Consider the following 7110-nt stretch of genomic DNA (forward strand, 5'->3'; position numbering starts at 1 on the left):
TCTGGATTTGCCTGATATCTACTCGTGACACTCATGGCAAGAGCTATATCAGGTCGTATACATAACATGACATACATGAAGCTCCTATTGTCAAGCATAAGAAATCTTGCTTATGCACTGAATCTCCTCAGGTGTGTCAGGACACATCTTTTTGAAGAGATGAATGCCATATCTAAGGGGCAAAAGATCTCTTTTGAAGTTTTCCATGCTGAACCTCTTCAGTACCTCCTCTATGTACATTCGCTGTGAGAGTCCTATCATTCTCTTAGATTTATCTCTATAGATCTTTATACTAAGAATTTAGGAAGCTTTTCCTAGATCTTTATGGTGAATTCTTTTGATAACCATATTTTGACCGATGTCAGTATGAAAATATATTTCTAATCAGGAGGATGTTATCCATAATATGAGGAATGTAATAGTGCTCTCACTGATCTTTTTGTACACATACGGCTCCTCCTCATTTTTGATGAAATCAAATATTTTGATCATATCACTAAAGTAAGTGTTTCAACTCTGAGATGCTTGCTTGAGTCTATACATGGACCTTTATAGCTTGCAGACCTTGTGATTACTATCACTAATATGAAATCCAAAGACTGTTCTATGTAGATATTTTTCTCAATATATCCACTTAGAAAAGTAGTTTTTACATTCATCTATCAAATTTCATAATCATAAAAAGCTGCTATCGCATGCAAAGTATGGATGGATTTTAGTATGGTCATGGACAAAAAAATTTCATGATAGTTAATGCCTTCGCGTTGATTATAACCTTTCATAACTAGCCTTATCTTATAGGTCTCTATCTTACCATCCGATCTAATTTTTTTTTTATAAATTTATTTACACCCAATAGGTATAATATCTTCAGGTGAATCTACTAAAGGCCAAACCTAATTGAAATGTATGGAGTCAATTTCTAGCTTCATCACTTTCATCCATTTCTCAGAGTCAATATCTAATATTATCTTATCGTAGGTCTTGGGATCATTCCTAATATCTCTATCTCCCACAAGGAATACTTCTTCTAAATCTTTTGTAAGAATACCTAAGTACCTTTCAGAAGGATGGAAGATCCTATTTGATCTACGAGGTAGAGGAGGTACCACATTTATTGGCTCGCTACTGGGTTCAATTTTTAAACTCGATGCTCTTCAAAGACTTTCTCTTTGAGCTCAATCTTCCTCCCACTATCTTCATCTTGGATAAACTTCTTTTTCAAGAAGATAGCATGATGGCTCACAATCACATTGTGATCCTCAAAAAGATAAAAATAGTATCCCATGATCTTTTTAGGATACCCAATAAAATGAGTCCTAAAAGATTTAACTTCTAACTTATCCATCTGCTGTCGTTTGGTATTGGTCAAATATCTCCAAATCTTGAGATACCCAAGAGTTGACTTCTAACCATGTCATAACTCATATGGTGTGGTAAGAACAGATTTAGAGAGAATTCGATTCAAAAGATGAATCACAGAAAATAATACATGTCTCTAAAGAAATATAAGAAGATCTGTGAAGCTCATCATGGATCGAACCATATCTAATAAGATCCGATTTCTCCTTTTAGATATCCCGTTGAGGCTATTAATACGGTCTGAAGCCATTATCTTTGAGATAGATCCGAAATTTTCTACTAAGATATTTTTCTCTTCTATTTGATTAAAGAATCTTTATAGATTTTTCGATCTATTTTTCTACTTTATGTCTGAACTCAATGAACTTTTTAAAGGCTTCAAATTTTCAATGCATCAAATGCACAAACTCATACCATGAATAATCATCGATAAAAGTTATGAAGTAGACATAGCCATCCCTGACTTGTATATCAATGGACCATACATGTCAGTACGTATCAAAGCTAATATCTCAATGGTCCTTTCTTCTTATCCCACAAAGGGCAGTTTGACCATTTTTTTTTGAAGACATGATTCACAAATCGGTTAAGACTTAGAAGTCAATGGTTCAAGAAGACTATCTTTCTTCAGTTTGTTGAGTCTGTCCTCTCCTATATAGCCTAGCCTAAGATGCCATAGATATTTCTGACTAATTTTATCTCTAAGTCTCTTAGATCTTATGGCATTCATAGTTTGCTCGTTAATATTGACACTCGCATCCATATGTAAATGATAAAGACCATCAATCAAGTTCAAAATAAATTAAACACATATCTTTATTAAAATAATAATCATAATTATCCTATGCCAGCACAGATATGAAAATTAAATTTCTACAAGCTATAGATACATAATAGCAGTCTTTTAAAATTAAACTAATTCCTAATGATAATTGCAGAGGGTAAGTCCCGACGGCTACAGTAGCAATCTTTGCTCCATTGTTGACCTGAACAGTGATCTCATCTTTTTTCAGCTCTCTTACATCTTCAAGATACTACATAGAAGTACACAAACAAGCACTTGAAGCAGAATTTAGAATCCAACTAGAAGAAGAGAAAATCGTTAGATTACTTTCAATAACAAGCATATCAAACGTATCTTCAGAAGGTGCATCCCTCTTCCTGCTCTTGACAGTTGCCAAGTAGGTCAGACAGTTCCTCCTTCAATGGCCTTCGATGTTGCAATGAACATATTTTTTCTTGTCATTGGTCTTCTTTGAAACCTGCTTCTTGGACTTTATCTCGTTCTTTTACTTCTTCGTAGGCTTCTTCTTCTTCTTGAAAGAAGACTCTCTCTTAGAGAAAAGTTGCTCTATAGTTAGAACTGTATCCCTTGAACTCTTCAAGGTGCCCTCTACTATTACCAGCATGTGCAGCAATTCGGACAAAGTGCTATCAATTTTATTCATATGGTAGTTCATGGTGAACTGCCCATACGAATCAGAAAGAGACTGAAAGATCAAATCCACCTGTAATTCCTTATCCATATTCATATCGAGCTTCTAAAGCTCTTTGATGTCCTTGATCATTATCAAACAATGATCATTGATGGACTGTCCATCATGCATTTTTATTTTGAATAGTCTTCAAATGATCTCAAAGTGAGTTGTGTGACTCTGCTCACCGTACAACTCTTGTAGATGAGTCAACATCTCTTTGACAGTCCTTATTCTTCATGCTGTCGCTGAAGATCATTAGATATGGATGCTAAAATTTAGCACTTCATCTTGTTATCCTCATCTATCCACTTCTTAAGTATGGCTTATTGATCAGGAGATGGACAAGCTGATAACACAGGTGCATCATGGTCAAGAACATGGGTAAATATTTTGAAACTGAGAACAATTCTCAAATTTTGAAGTCAGTTTTTATAGTTTGTACCGATCAACCTATTGGTATCGAGGATATGAGCTAAGAGGTTGGCATGTGATATGGTTATTTGTAAAGAGAATAATTTTTAGTTAAATATTTATAATTATAAAAATATTTATTCTATGAACTTTAAAAATAAATAAGGGTCCTATTATTTTCTTGAATTTTTCACACTCTTCGAATGAAGAAACGAAAACCTATACACGATCGATTTCAAATGGATACTATGATCCGATTAATCTATACACACCTCACCTAATAGTTATTGGTGAGTATAGACTAATGAGTGGATAACACCTTGTCCATTGCTTCACTAGGCAGGATGCAGTGGATTTAATCTCTAAGTCCTGTGGCCTCACCTAACAGTTATTGAAATATTTATTAGTTAAGTCAGATCCATCGTTCACCAACGGATGCAAAGTCATTATTGGAACCCTCATCTAACAGTTATTGGATCCAACCCTATCTCTACCTTGGGATATCAAATATCAATAGAGTGGTTGTACCTTTTCGATACAACCGAATCACTATAACCAGTCGAGAACGATCAATGCTAGGAAGGCACCCACATCTCTACAACGATGGAAGATCTCTAGACTTAATATTTAGTGAGGATATTTAGGTTTAGGTCTCTTATAAATCAACAGATATAACATCCACTGATCAAATTCAGATCAGCACATCAACAAGTCTAAATAGCCTGATCGGCATGGGTGAACTTGAGTCAACAAGTAACCTAACATGCATAAAACTGAATCTTCCAAAATAGTCAGGTAAGTTAAGATGATTAGGGGTCCTCCCGTTACTTTTATTAGACAGCAATCAAATTGATCAGATCAGACAATGAAATCAATTAAATAACCATCATCTAGATACTTATCTTAGACACCAAATTAGTCGATTAGAATCAATCAGGTTAACCTATTGAAACAGGTCCGAACCACTAAGCCAAATTTGATCTTGAGTCAATCGATTCATATCAAAATATGAATCCATACAATCAACTACAACTAAACTCGACTTTAAGCCCATTTGATCTAATCCTAATCAACCATTGATTAGATTCAATCAACTACTTAAAATCGACAACGGGTTCTAGCCTAATATAATCAATTGATCCTAATTGTAGTTTGATCACTCGACCTAATTTGTTCGACCCATATCCACATGAGATAACATAATTTTTAGATTTTAAAAATAATTTTAGATTTTGTTTCATTGCATATATTAGTGCCTTATGATCTTGAAACAGTTTCAGATCTAAATCTAATATTATATATCATATATATGTAGTTTTAGATCTAAACTATAAACATATATCATATATACATTAAATTTTAAATATAAAATTAAAAATATACATATCAAATATATATATAATTAGATCTAAAATAATAATTAAAATATTTTAGAAATATTTTTTAAAAAATCAGTTCACATCAAAGTAGGATAATCTTTTTAATATAGAGGTAAATCCTATATCAGGATAACTTTATATCAGTCCGATGCGAATATTTAATTATTCTAATTTCATATCTAAATATAAAATAAGACATATCATATACATCATTTTTCAGATCTAAAAGATTAACTTAATCATTTCAAAAATAGTTTTCAAAATCGATCAATCTTGTATTAGGACAATCTTTTCAATATAGGAGATAAATCCTATACGAGGACAATCTTATACCAACATAAGATCAATTTAAATTAACAAAACTTTCAGATTTAAGATAAAAATAAGATTATATATGTCTTTAAAAATCATTGACTCTGATATCACTGTTAGAAAATCGAATAAGATGCATGTATAGATTTTAAAATCTTTTGAATAGCAGAGGAAATGAATCGGATTAAATCCTTTAACCTCACATACATTAAATCTCATCTAATCCTATCCAAGCCCAAGAATAAAGATATGCATATAATCTAAAAATTAAAATAAAAAAGAGATCAAATCTTAATACCTTTGTATGGGATTACCACTATCGATGATCTTAGATCCAAAGGTCTTTGAGCCGTACACGTATCCGACCTCTACAGATATCCACTGAGATCAATCTTCAATCCTTCTTCTCATTGTAGATCCTTTTTCGCCAAGTAGGATCTTGATCTCTTTTGCTAGATTGGTTCTACTCAAGTTCATTTGTGAATCTCGTAAAAACTCTTTTTAGTATTCACACTTGCTTTGACCAAAGACTTTTTGAACTCAGTTTCGCAAATCGCATAGAACTTCTCTTTTTCTATCAAGATCAATAGATTTCATCTAAGTGCATCTTACTCTAAACAGTAAATCTGAATCTACTATAGCCAACATATACAGAAAAAATCTGAATGGATAGGGATCAAAGAAACATCCAATCAAACTCAATAGCCTCACTATGAATAGTTGATGACACCATAGGTCAAAGGACCACTCACATTACTGCAGTATCGAGTCAACCACTGATGAATGAGTAGACATCCAAGTGATTTCTCATATTGGTCATGCTCAGTATAAGTTGTTCTCTAACAACCACCCACACCCTCACCCCAGTGTCCCTACACTGCAGATCTGAGACTCATCTGTCTATAAGAGAGATGAACCGTGCACTAATCTCGAATGGCTTGATCGTGTGCAGCTCAAAAATTTTCAGATCTAGGATCATCGATTGTGGTGTATTTCAATCCGCATAAGGTATTGAGATCTGATCTTAATTTTTTCTATTTTATTTTCAGATTATATGTATATCTTAGATCCAGAGCTCGGATAGATATAGATTAAATCTATTGTATGTGGGGTTAAAGAGTTTAATACCTAGATTATTTTCGCTGCTACTTCAAAAGGGTTTTGAAATCTATACATGCAACCCTACATATTTTCTAACAGTTCTCATATCCAAAGAGTCTGGAGACATTGGTATGGCATACAGATGAAATCCAGGAGTACATCATTACTGAACAAGTGACTGAATTGCTAAGCACTCTACTGTCAAGAGCAACTTATGAAATGTATGGGCATAAGTATTTCTCAGACTTGAAATCACCATAGTAACTTACAAGCAACTCACAGTATTTTAGTATTGGACTACCTGTATTTCTAATGCAATGACGGAAGGCTACTGAGTATAGTCAAATACTTGTGAAGTTTGAGTATGGATCAAGATAGGATTGACCCCTCAGAATTATAGGAGTTAATGCATCACTGTATTTCAATTTAGTAAAAGTTTGATCAAGATAATTTGATGAACACTTGAATCAAGTCACTAGAGATACATAATTCTATTAAATTATTTTTTATTTATTAAAATTTGATATTTTTTAGTCTATTTTATAAGTAATTAGGAGTTTGAATTCATACGACTCAAATTAGACTCAAATCACATTAGATTTGAATGAATTAGGCAACCAGCTCCTATTCTAGTGTGAATGCGACTTAAAGATCAAAGGTCAAGAAGCAACCTCTCCAATCAAGGATCCAGATTAAAAAATATATGGAACCAAGTATGAATATGACTTAAATATCATGGGTTCAAATTAAAAGATCACTCTTCATGAAGATCAAGTGTGAACACGATTTATTGATCAACGGAGAAGAAGTAATATGCTTGATCTAAGGGTCCTGATTCATGCTCCCACCTCTTTTTTTTTTCTTAACTCATGTCTCCAAACCCTAAAAGACCACTCCCTACTCTATAAATAAGATCTCAAGGCCTCCTTTAAGGATCCATCAGCCTTTTCCATGCCAATAAGCATTCTCCATGTCTAAATTCCCATAGCCTTAGGTTCCATGCCACAAGCCCTTCTTTGCACTAACCCTATCTTCCTAGATTTTTAGTCGGCCATAGGTACAATGCT

The sequence above is a fragment of the Elaeis guineensis genome, chromosome 4 (genome assembly GCF_000442705.2).
Source record: "Elaeis guineensis isolate ETL-2024a chromosome 4, EG11, whole genome shotgun sequence".
NCBI lineage: Eukaryota > Viridiplantae > Streptophyta > Magnoliopsida > Arecales > Arecaceae > Elaeis > Elaeis guineensis.